At 36.4% G+C, this 18,280-nt stretch overlaps 1 pseudogene; it reads right to left on the bottom strand.

The window, feature by feature from the left end:
- Nucleotides 1-16,003: 16,003 nt before the first annotated feature.
- Nucleotides 16,004-17,577, bottom strand: LOC129035039 (mitochondrial-processing peptidase subunit alpha-like; annotated as a pseudogene).
- Nucleotides 17,578-18,280: the final 703 nt, after the last annotated feature.

Below are 18,280 nucleotides of genomic sequence, written 5' to 3' on the forward strand. Positions count from 1 at the left end.
AATGACAAAGGGACGTAACAACTGATCTCACAGAAATACAAAAATCCTCAGAGATTACTATGAAGATCTCTATGTGAACACACAAAAAAACCTGTAGGATATAGATAAATTCTTGGAAACACACAAACCTCTCTTCATTGAACCAAAAAGAAACTGAAACTCTGAACAGACCAATAGTAAATTATAAAATTAAATTGGCAACAAAAAACTAACCAACCAAAAACACTTCTGGACCAGTTAGATTTACAGCTGAATTCTACCAGATGTACAAAGAGAGCTGGTATCAATCTTACCAAAATTATTACCCCAAAATTGAGGAGACGTGTTTCTTCCTAACTCATTCTATAAAACTTGAATCATCTTATACCAAAATTTGGCAAAAACACAAGAAAAAAAGAAAACCACAGGCTGTTATCCCTGGTAAACATAGACACAAAAATTCTCAAAGAAAGGATTAGCAAAATGAATACAGTAGCACATTAAAAAGATATTTTACCATGACCAAGTGGGCTTTAGTCCTGGGATGCAAGGATGGTTAAATATCAGCATATCAATAAACATGATCCACCACATAAACAGAATTAAAAGCAAAAACCATGTGATAATCTCAATGGAAGCAAAAAAGGCATTCAATAAAATCCAATATCCCTTCATGATAAAAACCTTCAATAAACTAGGTGTCAAGGGAGCATACTTCAAAATAATAACAGCCATTTATGACAAACTCACAGCAAACATATTGAACCGACAAAACTTGAAAACATTTTCCCAAAGAACTGGACAAAAACAAGGACATCTACTCTCACCACTTCTATTCAATATAGCATGGTAGTTACTTGCCAGAGCAATCAGACAAGAGAAAGAAATAAAAGGCATCCAAATAGGAAAGAGGACATTAAATTATCTCTATTTGCTTACAGTATGACTCTATACCTCCCTCCAAAAGACTCCTAGGTCTGATAAACTACTTTAGTGAAGTTTCAGGATACAAAATCAGCATACAGAAATAACTAGCATTTCTATACATCAATACAATTAAAGCTGAGAACCAAATAAAGGGTGCAATCCTACTTACAATAGCCATCAAAAAAAAAAAAACCTAGGAATACATCTAACCAATGAGGTGAAAGAGCTGTACAAGAAGAATTACAAAACACTGCTGAAATAAATTATTTATGACACAAACAAATGGAAAAACATTCCATGCTCATGGATTGGAAGAAGCAATATTGTTTAAATGCCCACACTGCCCAAAGCAACCTGCAGATTCAATGCAATTCCCATAAAATTACTAACATAATTTTTCACAGAATTAGTCAAATTAACTGTAAAATCCATATGGAACCAAAAACGTGTCCAATGGTCAAGGCAAAGCAAAGGGAGCTAAGGAGCAGGCTTCACGCTACTCCATTTCAAACTATACTACTAGTTTCTAATAACCAAAACAGCATGGTATTATACAAAAATAGGCACATAGATCAATAGAACAGGATGGAGAACTCAGAAATAAAACCACACACCCACAACCAACTGATGTTTGACAGAGTCAATGAAAATAAACAATGAGGAAAGGACACCTTTTCAATAAATTGTACTGGGAAGACTGGCCAGTCATACAGAAAAGAACAAAATTGGATCCCCACTTGTCACTATATAAAAAAATTAAATCAAGATGTAGTAAAGATTTAAATTTAAGACCTCAATCTATAAAAATCCTAGAAGAAAACCCAGAAGAAATTATTCTGGACATTTGCTTAGGCAAATAATTCGTTACTAAGAACACAAAGGCAAATGCAACAAAAACAAAAATTGACAAATGGGACTTAATTACACTAAAAAGCTCCCTATACAACAAAAGAAACAATCAACAGAGTAAACAGACAAACTACAAAAAAGGAAGAAAATATTTGCAAACTATGCATCTGACAATGGATTAGTATCCAGAATCTGTAAGCAACTTAAATAAAAACTAAATAACACCATTAAAAAGTGGTCAAATAACATTAGCACTCCTTTTTCAAAAGAAGACACACAAGCAGCCAAAAAATTTATGAAAAAATACTCAGTATCACTAATCTTCAGAAAAATGAAATTTAACCACAATAAGATACCATCTCACATCAATCAGAATGGCTATTAATAAATAGTCAAAAAATAATAGAGATTGGCAAAAATGCAGAGAAAAGGGAATGCTTACACACTGGTGGTAGGAATATAAATTAGTTCAGCCTCTGTGGAAAGTAGGTTGGAGATTCCTTAAACCACCAAAAATAGAACTACCTGTTACTGATATCTAACTAATGGAAGAGACGTTATTCTACCAAAAGACATCTGAACTCATCTTTATTGCAGAACTATTCACAACAGCAAAGTCATGGAATCCACCTATGTGCCCAACTATGGTGGATTGGATAAATAAAATTGGTACATATACGCCATGGAATACTACACAGTCATAAGAAAGAATGAGATCATGTCCTTTGCAGGAACATGGAGGCAACTGGAGGTCATTATCACAATTGAATTAATGAAGAAACAGAAAATCAAATACTGCATGTTCTCCCTTATAATTGAGAGCTACAAAATGGGTACACACAGACACAAAGACAGAAACAATAGACACTGTGGTCTCCAAAAGTGGGAAATGAGGGAGGGAGGGGACCAAGGTTGAAAAACTACCTATTAACTACTATATTCACTATTTGGGTGATGAGTTCAATAGCAATCCAAATCCTAGTACTGTGCAATATATCCACGTAACAAACATGCACATGTACCCTCTTGAAACTAAAATTTAAAAATTAGAATAAATTATCTTATTTTCACATTGATGTCATCTACAACAATAGGCACATTAAATGGGTTTACCTTATGTTATTTTAAAATTCTTCTCATAACATTTTGATCAATACACTGGTATTTACAACCATGGTTCCCTTCATTACATGTCAGTCATCAACATATCAATTTGGCTTATCTTTCAGCAAATATAAGGTAATATTTTTGCTGCTTAATAAAACAATAATTCTGAAGTCTCCTGCATTGTCTTCTAATTACCACTAGGAAAATATATGCAACCTCTTTTTTCTTTACATGTTCTTTATTTTTATGTCAATTTTCAGATTCTTCTTGTCTAGGTCGTGTTCAGCTTTTCACTTCCTAAGATGCATGCAGTCCATTTTCTTGTGCCTACTTCATGATTGTATCTTGTTCGTTATCAGGTATGTTTCAATCAGATAAGCAGAGTTACTGTTAATAATACGAATAGAGTGTGCTTTTATAGGATTTTGAAAGTGCTCAATTGTGAGGGCAAGTTAAGCAGCCTATTTAAGGCTGTTGATTCTGCTTTTGGTGCGGGATTTCATCATCAGGTCGAACAGCAGGAAAAAAATTGGATGTGAAATATGGAGAGCAAGGACAAACTAGCAGCTCTGATGATGTGGTGGAACCTCTGGGACAAATTAAAATCATCATCTGTTTCTCAACGCCTCCAGCCACCAAATTCACATGAGGAAAACGTTAGCAACTTTCCCATGAAACCACACAGGTACGAGGCACAGGAATTAGAGAAAACGAAGGAGGAAAATTTGTATATACTACATACACAAGCTTCAGGCACAGCTGTTGGCCCACACCAACAAAGTGACCCAGCAGACCAGAGACAGTGTGCATGAATTGCAGCAGCGTTTTATCCAACTTTAACTAGCTAAGCCTACGGGTGGCTGCTGCTTCACTTCTGCCTTCCAAATATTGCAGAGAATTCTCCTGTGGAAAATCCTAACCTGGAATCGCATAGGGAACAGACTTCTAGGGAACATAGTTTCACTTTAGCCTTGTTAACATAGTACACATTCATTACATTATTCCTATATATGTACATATTTCTGGTTCTCATACTTATGATCTACTGAATTAAAAAAAAACATGTCCATTTTAATCTTAAGAGCTATGCAATATATAAAGATAACGAACGGAACAGGCTGAATAAGAATAAGGAGGCTATAATTTATTATATTTTCTTAATTGCTTTAGGAAAATATAGTATATATAGGATGGCTTCATCATTATAATTAGTATTAGCAAGAGTAAAATCTGCATGACTCATCAATTACTACTGCACTGAATGTTAAATAAGATTGTTAAAAAATTATAGTGTATACTGCTTTCTATATAATGATGATGAAACTCATTGTTTTCAGTAAGGACATATAATAAATCATTCTCAATTATATAGCATTTCAAAGTTTATGTGCTGAGTTTCATGTGTTAGATTAATATGCTTTAGGTCCTTATGTTTTATATTAATTTAACTCAGAGTTATTATGTACTTGTTCAAGGTCAACCATTTGGTATATGGCTGCAAAGAAACTTAAATTCAGATTTATATATATTTTGACTCTAATTACAGTGTTCTTTCAGTTGTAACACCCACACAAACACAAACATTCTTATGTTTAAATATGTATCTATATGCCTTGTGATTCAAGGTTATGAATTAAGTCTATACATTGATCTACTTTATGCAAAGATACTAATAAGATGATAATGAAAGGTTTTTAAAGGTATAAACCCATGACAATGAAGATCACGGGAAACAGATAATCATAAAATGAAATATTTCAAATATTTTCTGGAAGGTCAATATAAATGGAAGTGACTAAAGAAGGAAATTAAATTTTCACAAATGAGAATGCATGCAGGAAGGTTTTAACCAAAGAGGGAATTCCTCTCCTTGGGAGAATCTAGACAGGTTCAAGGATGCAGGACAGGAGGGGATCCAAGCATAAGATGTAGGACTAAAAATTAGGGATTCAATTGCAGCAGTATTTAAGAATTCCTTGTCTACATGCTCTATATCCAGACATGCAACCAACATTCCATATCAACTGTAGCAGAAAACAGTCAGTCTCCAAGCATTAATGTTGGACAAACACAAAAACAAAATTAGTTATTTTCAAAATAAATTCAATATACTATTTTAGGAGAAACAGAGCAACTCATGTAAGTGAAGCTTTCTGAATTGTGTTCTTTAAAGAAACAGCAGCATAATGGCTTGTTAGCTGTTCAATTGCCCTAGACCAATGTTGCAGGTAAGTAAGCTTTGCCTTGCATTGAGTGAATTACTGTTCTTCTCAATGATTCGTTTTAGATAGAAATAGAAACAATGAATCAACACATATCTGATATATCTTCTGAAAAAAGGAATTATAACGATAAACAAATTTTAAAAGAAAAAAAGAAAATCCTAAGATGATCTGATAATTTAAATATCTAAAATTTCTCTTTGTAAAGATCAAGAAAAATGTATATCTATAAAAAAACAAATTAATATGAGAAAGAAACAGAAAGCATTTAAAAAGACATTGAAAATTTATGCAATATTTTCATGAAATATACATACAAAATGGGCTTAAATCAAGTCATACAGCTCTATGATTTTAACAAAGTGAATATATCCTTGTAACGAGATAAAGATCAAAACACAGTATAATATCAACACCCCAGATGCTTTTGTCATCATCATTTCCAGCCTCTTTCCCTCTTGTCAGCAAATAAAATTACTACACTGGTTAGTTTTGTTTATTAAAAAACAGTTATATGCATTTATACAGTAGGAACTCTTTTGTGATTGGCTTCTTTTGCTCAACATTTTGTTTTTGTGATTATACCCTGCTATGTTGCTCAGTGATAATTTTGTTCACTTTCACTCTCAGTAATAGGTGTATTTATTAACGCTACTCATGTCTGCATTGTTTCCAGTTTGGGACTATTATGAATAGTGTTATTATAAACATCTTGAACTTGTCTTTCAGTGTACATGGGTCCACATTTCTGTTACATTTACACCTGGGAGGAGATGTGCTGCTTCAAACAGTATGCAGATGCTAAACATTAGCAGATACTGCCAAATTATTTTCCAAAATGATTCTAATCATCTATACTCCCACCATTAGTTGCTCCACACCCTTGTCAACACTTGGTGTCAGTCTTTTTCATTTTTGCAATATGAATGGATGTAGAGTAGTATTATGCTGGGATTTAAATTTGCACCTTCTTAGTGATTAATTAAATTTAGCATAAGTTGATATGTTTATTGGACATTTAAATGCTGTATATTGTAACGTATCTAGTCAAGATTTTTACCATGTTTCTTTGGAGTTTTCTCTTTTTTTAGTAATTCATAGGAGTCTTATCAGTAAGTATACAGGATGTGAGTTCTTTTTCAGATACAAGTATTGTAAATATCTTCTCCCAATGTGTGGCTTGAATTTCTATTCTTTCAATAATGTTTTTGGAGGAACAGAAGCACTTGGTGTTTAATGTTGATATATCTCATCTCTTATTTGTATTTTTGTGTGTGCTTGTAAAGAAATCATTATGTAATCTAATGCCATTAAGATATTTTTCTTGGTTTTCTAATAAAAACTGTAAGAATTAAAGAAAGAGGAGAGAAACACGAAGATTGGCTTTACAGTTAACAGGGACAGGTTTATTTTAAACAAATCTGAGAGGGGTTGCTGGCCAAGTTAGATTAGAGCCACACTTTTTTACAGACTAAGAGTTTTTAAGGATTTAAGGTAGGAGAGTTTATTAGAGGATAGGACTGCTTTTGTGTCTCTTTGTTGTGTTTATCTGAGAGGGAGAGTTGTGTGTTTGTTCCCATACATCTTTCTGCAGCTGCAGGCATATCCCCTGGAGTTTGCTTTTAGCTTCCCTACCTTACTGCACCTCCAGGGAAAGGAATGCTCTTATTAAGGCCCACTGTTTTACTGGGGCCCACTGTACGAGGGTGAAGTTTGGCAGTAACCCAAGAGACTTTCCCCCTACTTTTCTCTGTGCCGGAGCTGTCTTATTTGTGTTTTACTGTCTGCTCTTCCTGTCTGGTTGTAGTTAGAAGAGAAGTGATTTCCTTGAAATGCATGAAGCCAGAAAGGGAGCTGGAACTTAAAGTGGCAGTGTTTGTCCAAGATGACGGTGCTCCTGCTCTGTCATTAAACATTATAGTTTACTTGTTACATTTTGATTTGCAATATTTCCATAACTGTTTTTGCATGTGGTATTAAGTAGGTCAAGATTTTTTTTCACATAAATAGCTAATATTTTCAGCAATAATTATCGGCAAAACTGTTATTCTTCCATCACACTTTAGTGTTACCTTTGTCATAAGTCAAGAGGCAGATATGTATGAGGGTCTTTTTTTGACTCTCAGTTATGATTTATTGGACTTTTCTATGTTGGTACATACACTATATTCATTACTGTATCTTTATACTAGGTTTTAATCTCTAACACTATGAATGCATCGGGTTTGCTATTCTGCAAGATTGAATTGATTATTCAGATTTTACAAATTTAAAATATAACTTCCATAATAATTTTTTTAAATCAGTAGAAGTCTTGGAAGATAAAAGCAAAGGAATATGGTAGAATGGATAACTTAAAAATAAAACCTAAAAAGTGAAAAGAAATATACCAAATAAGCTGGTACAAATTCCCTAAAATATAAATTTATGGAAAAATAAGAGATGGGGGAGGCAGTTGGCAATCATAGAATAATTTTTTAGAACAATTAATGGTATTTTAATGAAAATTCTAGGGAGCTCTACTTCCAACTCAAATTCTATTTGCATCTTTAGTACTTTGAATTAAGACCAGCCGAACCACTACTCATCTTGCTATTCTAAGTATCTGAGATTAAAAACACTTTTTAAAGCTAAAGTAATAGCTCATTCTCCCATGGATTAAGTGAGGACATATATGGCAAAAAAGTATTTGATTTAGGATAAAGATATATCTTTATTCAAAGACTTAAGTATCTCAACACTTTAAAAATCAGGGTTTTAAAGTTTTGCAGTATTTTAACACATGAGATTTGACTTCACTTAAAAACTGTGCTTCTTATCATGTACTAAATTGCTCTCCTGAAATATAGACATAATATGAAGAAACAAGTTGCTAAAGTGTGTATTCAAAATGCGCAGAAAATTAAATGCGTTTTACGAGTGAATACTTTGCCAAAATTCTTAATATACAATTTTATATAATTTAAAGTAAGTCAGCTTCAGTGTAGCAAGCAAGTAAAGGTAAGATTTTTGAAATCTTTTGTATGTTTATTATATTACTCTTAATAATAAGCCTCATGTGACATAGACAATGCTTCAATAAAATCTGTTTGAAAGTTCAAATTAACTTCCACATACTTATGTTAACAAATTAATGAATCTGTGAAAATTTTTAAGGTTCATTGCAGTGCCTCTTGATGCCATGGGGCTTCACATTTGAATTACGCCCTTGTCAAGGAGTCTGGACTATTTGATTTGGGGTGTGATTACAATGTAGTTTTTAAATTAATATGTACTAGTTTCATGGCATAACTCTCTCTTCCAATGTTAGATAACACTTCAAACTCATTAAGATATAATGATATACAAGTAACTATTGTTAGTCCTAATATTAATTCTCTGTTCTCAAGTAATTGAACCTAATAGCAGTGGCACAGGAAGAATTACTGATTTAATTTAGGTTATTTCTTAGTGAACATTTTATGCTAAGTACAATATAAATTATGTTGAATTGACCTAAGATGAATACAAATAATATTATATTAAAATAAGAAATCATTTATTTGGAAAATGTTGGTATTATAATTGTTCAAATTATAGGGGTGGTGCTAATGTGCTTTTTCACAATTACTACCACTACACTCTATATTCAGACTGCTTTAAGTATGAAATCTTTGAGGTCAGCATTTGTACTTCATCTTGTTGCAGAACTTTCTCCTTAGTTCAGCTAAAACTGGGTTCTTGTCACATGACCAAAAAAGATTAGGCTCGTGGACACATAGAAGGGTGGGGAACAAAATTTACTGGGTGAAAAGAAAAAAGGAAAAAAAAAACTCAGCAAAGTGAGATGGAGTCCTGCTAACAGGCCCTCCACCTCACAGACTGAATCCCAGGTCACCACACAGGAATTGAAGAGGCCAGGCTCCTCCCGGCTGCAAATGGCAAGAACTGCCTGAGGCTCCACCCTATTTTCCCAGAGTGCAAGTGGGCATTAGTCAGAGAGAATCAGTCGGGAAAGGGGAAAGGATGGGCTTCATCCAGGAGCAGCAGTTTGATTTTTCAGCCTTCATGCTGTTTTAGGCTAGATGGCAGGGTTTTGCCATGGACCCTTGGCTGTCTCCCGTCTGTATCAGTCCTACTTGCTCTAGACTGCAGATGTTATGAAGGAGTATGGAGAAGAGAAGTCTAAAAAGGAGAAATTCTAACAGATTTATCCAAATTTTAAAAGATTCTTATGTTTTGGATAAAATATAACTATACTGTGCATTTGATATTGGTTAAGAGAGCAAGGAGTCAGAGGAGGTATAGATGAAAAGAAAACAGTATTATTTGTTGAGAACTTATTATATATGTAATTATGCCAAAGTTATATAGATTACCTATCTCATTTCATAGTCATGAAAACCCTGGAAGATAGATATTATTATTCCTGCTTTATAGTTAGAGAAACTGACAGCCACAGTGTTAAGTAACTTGTTCAAGGGCACACAGATAGCAATTGGGCTCTATGTGCAAACATATGTTGTTTTTGCCAGTCTTGCATCTTTTCCTTCTATTTTTTAGTAACTATTAACTAGTTTTCTTCTAGTGACCATGGCATGCTGGCTTCAATTCAGAGGATCTCAGTGAACTTCAGGGAGACCTGACACCTATCCCTGATGGTTTTGGAGGTATATATATGAATTGGGTTTGGCCAATTTCAAACCCTGGCCAAAGTAATTGGTTCAGAAATAGGGCCATGACCTAAGACAAAAGAATTTGTCTTTAATTTGATATATCAAAAAATATGTTCTTTCTAACTCTAGTGAACTTGAAAATTAACTGGGACCTGTTAGCTCTTATCTAACGTAGCTTGCCAGAGAATTGCACCCAGTGGATGAAAAGTAAGTTATCATAAGGAGAGAAACAGTATTTAAATACAGAACTTGATTTCCTAGGTTGATGTGTCTAAAGTTTGACCACTAATAAAGTTCCCTGTCATTTTATTTTTTATATTTCTGCTTAAGCCAATTTGGGTTAGATTTTCTGTAAATGACAAGCAAAAGAGTCCTTATTAGTTGACAAAGTTATGATTCAAACCCAACTCTGTGTACTCTTTGTGTGTACTTGCTACAATTGTCCATGTTAGGTAACTTTAATTCCCACACACTAAGTAGATCTAATTATTATAAGTTGAATTAAAAGCAGGTGAACATTTTCAGTAAAAAAGTTATAATGTTCTAATTCAGTAAATATCACAAAAAAAGTTTAGAGAGACATTTCACAATAAATAGAAAGCATGGTTCGTATTTTAGAGCTTTGAGCTTACCATCTACTTAAAAGGATATAAAATTTCCTAGGTTCATGGATCAGTGTTAAGAGATCTCTAGCTCTCCTGAAATTACATGCCCAAAATTATGTGTGTGTGTGTGTGTGTGTGTGTGCATTTCCCTGGGCTGAAATTAGTAGCTATTGTTTAAACAATTCTTAAAAGTGTCCATGCTCCTCAACAAATTTAAAGACTATTAAATCAAAGCCTAGCTCATAATGGTGATAATCAAGGAAGAGCTACCAATTACCTGAATGATGTTTGCCTAGTTCCAGAGAAAGAATGGAATAGCTTTTGTACCTACTACTGCTTACTGAGACATTACTGAAATCCACATTAGCAAAAGTCCAAAAAAAGGAAACAAAAAGTTACCGAAATATTTTAATAGATAGCAATAATTTTAAAAACTATATCTAGATATTATACATGGAAATAAAAACTTTTATTGTATAAAATGTATGTTTATCCATGTTACTCATGGGGCTGACAATACAGACACCTTCCTCTCTTGAACTGCCAAAGCCTCAGCCATGTGCAGTTATATAGAACCAATGTCAGACTCTAACTCTGCCAGGTTTTCAGCCATGGTCTTTGTTCCCTGGCCTCACTGGGGCCCATTAGTGTAAATTCTGCAGCTTGCCAATAGCACATGCTTAGTCGGGAATGGGGAAATAATTTTCATTTTTATTCCTGAGTCTTAACCATTTAATCCCATCATCTTTCATTACATTTTCTATAGAAAACAAAATCATCTCTACCTCTCTCCCAACCTCTCATTCTTCCATCTCCATTATTGCTACTATTGAAAGATGTATCAGAATCTTTTTCCTGGAGAAACTGAGCACAAAATTTGGCATTATTAACTAGTTTTATTTGGCATCATTGACTGGTCTAGCTTCCTGATTCATTTAATTAAAGACCACAATAGGCACATTGAAATCCTAGCAATGAACATACATTGAATAAATATTTATGAGGTGAAAGGGTTATAATAATAGAATGCCATGAAAGTGTTTCATTTTCATTCATCTATATATTACTTCATTTAGTTTTTACAAATATTTATGTATTCATTCATTCAAGAAAATTTATATTGACTGCTTACTATGTGTTAAGCAGTGCTCTAGGCATGACACATAAAACATTAAACAGACTTCTAGCCATCATGCTGTTTATATTCTAGGAAACACAAAAGGAAATTAGACATGTAAAACACATACAATGCAAATTCTGGTAATAAACAGGGAAAATAAACCTAGAATGAAAAATTTTGTGGATTAAATTCCAACTAAAAAGAAAGGCTAAAGCCAAAGATCTGAGGCAGGAACAATCTCAGCCTATTCAGGAATTATCTACTATTCTAGTAGTTATGCATATTTTTCACAAAGAAAGAAAGTGAGACTCGTATAAATTGTACGACCTTGCTCAAGACCACACATTTTGTTGGTAAGACTCCTAGAACCAGAGCTAAGATTGGTAACTGGTAACTCATAGCTCATGCAATGAAGATGGTTCTTTCTAAGAAAAAGTTTACCCAGTGAGGCTCTGTGAAGGAAAATGTGGCATTGACATGGTGGATAAATACAGATTAAGGATACACACTGTCTCTCTAATATCACCTTAAGACAAAAGGCTTAATTTTATGCATTTTTGTATTCATATGCATTAGTGTTATGTCTACTAAAAAACAATTAATATAAATCAAGATTGCATTTAATTCTTAGATTTGGAGTTTGGCATCCTCTGTTCAAGGATATATCACTTAATAACAAAATACCCTTGGTAAATCACATTGTTATCCTGAGTATTTCCTTACTTTAAAAAAATACAAAAACTTATACTTGTAATACATAATAGTGTGCATATGAAAAGTTTTTATTAAATATCATATTCGGAGTATATATCATAGCTACTAAACTATTATATTTCCACAGATGACACTGGCTGAGAGTATAGGAAAAACACCCATATTGTCAATGCTAAATTATAATCCCAACTGGGCATGGTGAATATAGTCCCTAAGTAGCCAATATTTTAAAGCACTTGGGGATAATGCAGGCTGTGCCTTTGAGAATCTTAAGGAATTCTCCTGTTAAATATATGTGGTAACATCAGGGTAAAGAATAACAGAAAAGACAATAAAAACCAAAAGTAGAAAATCTAGAAAATTCACAAGTTCCTACATATATACAACATACCAAGACTGAACAAGAAAAAATCTAAAACCTGGACAGACCAATAACATGTAATGAGCTTGAAGTAATAATAAAAAAAGTCTCCCAGTAAAGACAAGCCCAGGATCTGCTGACTTCAGTGTTGAATTCTATCAAACATTTAAGGAAGAACTAATACCAATTCTACTCAAACTCTTCTGAAAAACAGAGGAGGACATACTTCTAAACTCATTGTATGAGGCCAGTATCTAATACCAAAACCAAAGACACATTTAAAAAGAAAACTACGGGCCATATCTATGATGAATATTGTTGCAAAAATTGTCAACAAAATACTAGCAAACCGAATTCAACAATACATTAGAAAGATCATTCACCATGACCCTGGGAGACTTATCCCTGGGATGCAAGGATGATTCAACATATGCAAATCAATGAATGTGATACCTCATATCAACAGAATGAATGACAAAAATCATATGATCATTTCAATTGCTGCTGAAAAAGCATTCGATAAAATTTAACATCCCTTCATGATAAGAAAGACATTCAAAAAACTGGGTATAAAAGAAACACAACTCAAGATAATAAAAGCCATATGTGACAGACCCACAACTAGCATCATACTGAATAGAGAAAAACTCAAATTCTTTCCTCTAAGATCTGGAACAGGACAAGGATGCCCACTTTCACTGCTGCTATTCAACACAATACTGGGAGTCCTAGCCACAGCACTCAGATCAGAGAAGGAAATAAAGGGCAATCAAACTGGAATGGAGGAAGTCAAATTATCCTTGTTTGCAGCTGATATAATCTTATATTTAGAAAAGCCCAAAGACTCCACAAAAAAACTGTTAGAGCTGATAAACAAATTCAGTAAAGTTGCAGGATACAAAATCAACATACAAAAGTCAGTAGCAATTCTATATGCCCATAGTAAACAATATGAAAAAGACATTTAAAGGGCAATCCTATTTAGAATAGCCACACATAAAATTAAATACCTAGGAATTCACTTAGCCAAAAAAGAGAAAGAGCTCTACAATGAAAACTATAAAATACTGATGAAATAAATTGAAGAGGACACACAAAAAAATGGAAAGATATTTCATATTGATAGATTGGAAAAACCAATATTGTTAAAATGTCCATACTACCCATAGCAGTCTACAGATTCAAAGCAATCCCTATTAATATACCAATGACATTCTTCACAGAAATACAAAGAAACAGTCCTTAAACTTACATGGAACTACAAAAACCCAGAACAGCCAAAGTCATCCTAAGCAAAAGGAACAAAACTGGAGAAATCACAATACCTGACTTTAAATTATTATACAGAACTATTGTAACAAAAACAGTATGGTACTGGCATAAAAACAGACACATTAACTAATGGAACAGAATAGAGAACACAGAAACAAATACACACACCTACAGTGAAATCATTTTTGACAAAGGTGCCAAGAACATATACTGTAGAGAAGACAGTCTCTTCCATAAATGGTGCTAGGAAAACTGGATATCCATATGCTGAAGAATAAATCTAAACCCCTAACTCTCTCTATATATAAAAATCAAATCAAAATGGATTAAAGACTTAAATCTAGGACCTCAAGCTATGAAACTACTACAGGAAAATATTAGAGAAAATCTCTAGGACATTGGTTGGGGCAAAACTTCCTTGAGCAATACCCCACAAGCACAGGCAACCAAAACAAAATGGACAAATGGGATTACATCAAGTTAAAAAGCTTCTGCATAGCAAAGGATATGATCACAAAGTGAAGAGACAACACACAGAATGGGAAAAAAATATTTGCAAACTACTCCTCTGACAAAGGATTAATATCCAGGATATACATGGAGTTCAGACAACTGTATAAGAAAAAAAAATCTAATAATCTAATTAAAAATGGGAAAACTTGTCAGGCACGGTGGCTCACACCTGTAATCCCAGCACTTTGGGAGGCTGAGGCAGGTGGATCACGAGGTCAGGAGTTCGAGACCAGCCTGGCCAACATGGTGAAACCTCATTTGTGCTAAAAATACAAAAATAAGCCAGGTATGGTGGCATGCACCTGTAATCCCAGCTACTTGGGAGGCTGAGGCAGGAGAATTGCTTGAATTGGGGACGCAAAGGTTGCAGTGAGCCGAGATCGCACCATTGCACTCCAGCCTGGGTGGCAAGGCGAGACTCTGTCTCAAAAAAAAAAAAAGGCACAATTTTAAATAGAAATTTCTCTAAAGCAGACATACAGGCAAACAGGCATATGAAAAGGTGCTCAACATCACTGATCATCAGAGAAATGCAAGTCAAAATTACAATGAGATACCATCTCACCCCAGCTAAAATGACTTTTATCTAAAATACAGGCAATAACAATTGCTAGCAAGGATGTGGAGAAAACAAAACCCTTGTACACTGTTAGTGGGATTGTAAATTAGTACAACCAGTATGAAGCGCAGTTTGGAGGTTTCTCAAAAAAAAACAACCATAGAGATAGCGTATGAGCCAGCAAAATCATATTTAAGAGATATCCATACACTCATGTTTGTTGGAGCACTGTTAATAGACAAGATTTGGAAGCAACCTAAGGGTCCCTCAACAGATGAATGGATAAAGAAAATGTGGTACATATACACAACATAGTACTATTTAGCCATAAAAACAGAATGAGATTCTGTCATTTGCAACAACGTGGTTGGAAGTAGAGATCATTATGCTAAGTGAAATAAGCCAGGCACAGAAAGGCAAACACTGCGTGTTCTCAATTATTCCTGGTACCTGAAAATCAGAACATTTGAATTCCTGGACATAGAGAGTAGAATGATGGTTACCAAAGGCTGGGAAGGGTAGTTGCAGGGCTGGGGCAAAGGAGGTGCAGACAGTTAATAGGTGCAAAAATAATAGAAATATTGAATAATACCTTTTTTTTTTTTAGAAAGATGCCAGCTCTTTATTACCAGGGAAGCGGGCGTGCACACGCGTGGACTCCGCTCCTCGGAGCAGACCAGGCCCTTGCCTTCTCCCGTTTGTCAGAGGTGAGTCCTGGTACCTGACACAGGAACCTGGTGGCCTCTGGGGAGGCTCTGATAGTTTGGCCTCTGCTGCTTCCCGGCTCAGGGCTTGCTCCTCTCAAGGAACCTGAGGGACACGGTGTGCCTTGAGAGCCCCTGAGGAGGGGGAGTGCTGACCCAGCCTCTTCATGGCACGCTGCCCTCCAGCGCTCGGCACTCACCTGCTTCCTGGCTTGCCGTGGTCGGGGTCAGTATTTACTCCACTGATTGGCACATTCAGGTTCTGAGGGAATGCAAACTGCGTGGGTGCTCTGGCGACATTGTTTGCACTGTTTATACAACCAGACAGAGTTTCAGACTAAATTCGTGTCCAAACTAACACGCACGGGAACAGGCTCCAGCTGCAGCTCCTGGGTCCATCAGGCCAGGGAGCGGCTCTACCGGAAGATCCGGTAAGTCCTGAGCAGGCGCCCGTCCTTGCTCCACAGGGCGGTCTGGATGTGCTCGTAAGTGGGCAGGTCGGTCAAGTTGCCCAGGGCGGCCACTGCCGGCTTCCCCTATAGTATCTTAGAAGCAACTCTCTTCGCGTCTTCCGGCTTCTCGTTGCGGATGAACGTGCACAGCTCCTGCGGCAGCTTTCTGGAGCGAGTGGCCAGCACCTGCCTCCCCACATCCTCGAAGATCACAGGCCTGGACTCCAGGTTCATCATGAGCGTGGACGTCAGCTGCGTCTTGGCTCGCTCCAGCTCCACCGCGTCCACGGTTCTGCCCATTAAAATAAACTCCTTTGTGATGATTTCTACCATTTCTGGAACCTGCCTCGGGTCGGCGCTGGCAAGGATGCACAGGAGGCCAGTGTCCTCGTAGCTGAGGTAGCAGGAGGTCGCGTTATATATCCAGTGGTGTCTGCTGAGCACATCAAGGTAGAGCCTGGAGAATATGCCCTTGCCGGGCCCACCAGCCGAGAAGGAGCCGCCTCCGCCCATCATCATGTTCAACAAAGCAAAGGGGATGAGGTCCTCCTCCAGGAAGGAGCAGCTCTCCAGTCCGATCCCCCATCGGGGATGGGGGTCGGGCCCAGGCTGACGTCTCTTTCTAGCTTGGCAATCCCCCCAGTGTACTGGGCCACGGATCTGTCAACATCCACTGCCTCCGCGCTCCCTCAGGCCGCCTGGACCCCCAGGAGGTACTTCCGGGCACATTCCACCAGGTGCTCCACACTCACACCAGCCAGTACCACGCAGTCGGGGGTGTAGTAGTTCCGCCCGTAGGAATGCAGAACTTCCCGATTGATCTTTGCTGTGTTTTCTGTGGAACAGAAACGGTGGAGGCCAACTGTGGGGCCTGTTGAGCACGTTGAGGTAGAGCCTGTAAGCCGCTTCATGAATCATCTCGGTGAGGAGTGGCTCTGGGTCAGGCTGCATGTTCAGGTCCTCTAGCTCAAACTGGACCGCCATCCGCATCATCTCGACTTCTTCATCTGTTAGCTGGGGCTGCAGAACCACATCAGCCAATAAGCCGAACACCGTGTCCAAGCCTTTACTATCAGTAGACACAGCATACATGGTGGTGTCACTTGATGTCTGGCAGTCACAAATACCTCCATGCTTTTCCAACGTAAGCAGAATTTCATCTTTGCTATCAAATCGAGCAGTAGAAGAAAATGCCAATTTTTCCAAAAAGTGAGCAATTCCACTAAGGTATGTTGCTTCATATCTTGATCCTGAATTAATAAGAATTCCTACTATAGAAAACGGTCCAAACTTATTTTGAGAGGCCACGCGAAACCCATTATCCAATGTGGTTTGGATTCAAACTTTTCCTGTCCATCAACTGTAGCAAAAACATGCTTGGGTACTCCAGGTAAGAGAGAAGAGAGGGGGATGTTGGGATAGGTGCCACCGCTACTAAACCGTCTGTACGCAGGAGGTCCAAACCTCAGCCGCTAGCGGCCCCGAGAACCTGAGCCCCTCAGCGACCGCGTAGGCGCCAGCACCATGGCCGCCATCTTGAGTCTCGGCCCATTGCTTCTGTCCGAGATCTACTTTTTGATAGCAAAACAGTTACTACAGTCAATAATAACTTAATTGTACATTTTAAAATAACTAAAAGGGTATGATAGGATTGTTTGTAACACAAAGGATAAATGTTTGAGGGGATGGATGCCCCATTCTCCATGATGTGGTTATTACGCATTGCACGTCTGTATTCAAATGTCCCATGTACCCCATAAATAATGCACTTACTATGTACCACAAAAGTTAAAAATTTAAAAAAACCTAAAATTATAAAATAAAAAATACTGTAAGTAAACAACGATTATAAAGATCTCAGGCTACAGAAACCCAGATTTATCTTTAAGATGTTGTTTTAATAAACCGCCCGCTGCATGCTTCAGTTATCCTGGATAAAAATATCAGAGTAGTCTTAGGCACATAAAGAAGGTAATATGAGCCTATTAGTGACTGTTAACTTAAAACAATGATTGCAGTATCATATAACCACAGAACCTGATGATTTTAAAAATACTGTTGCAGAAATTCAATAGTAAACTATGAAACCAAATCCACAGCTTTTTTTTTTTTTAACAGATAAAAGCTGTATTACTTGGGTGGAGTAGCCTATAGAAATTAGCTTGGCTGAAGCACTACAGTGAGAATCTATGTTTGGCTAAGAATAACCTTGGATTATGTCCTATGTGCAAGCTAACTTGT

This window comes from Pongo pygmaeus, chromosome 3 (assembly GCF_028885625.2).
Source record: "Pongo pygmaeus isolate AG05252 chromosome 3, NHGRI_mPonPyg2-v2.0_pri, whole genome shotgun sequence".
In the NCBI taxonomy this organism is placed as follows: Eukaryota; Metazoa; Chordata; class Mammalia; order Primates; family Hominidae; genus Pongo; species Pongo pygmaeus.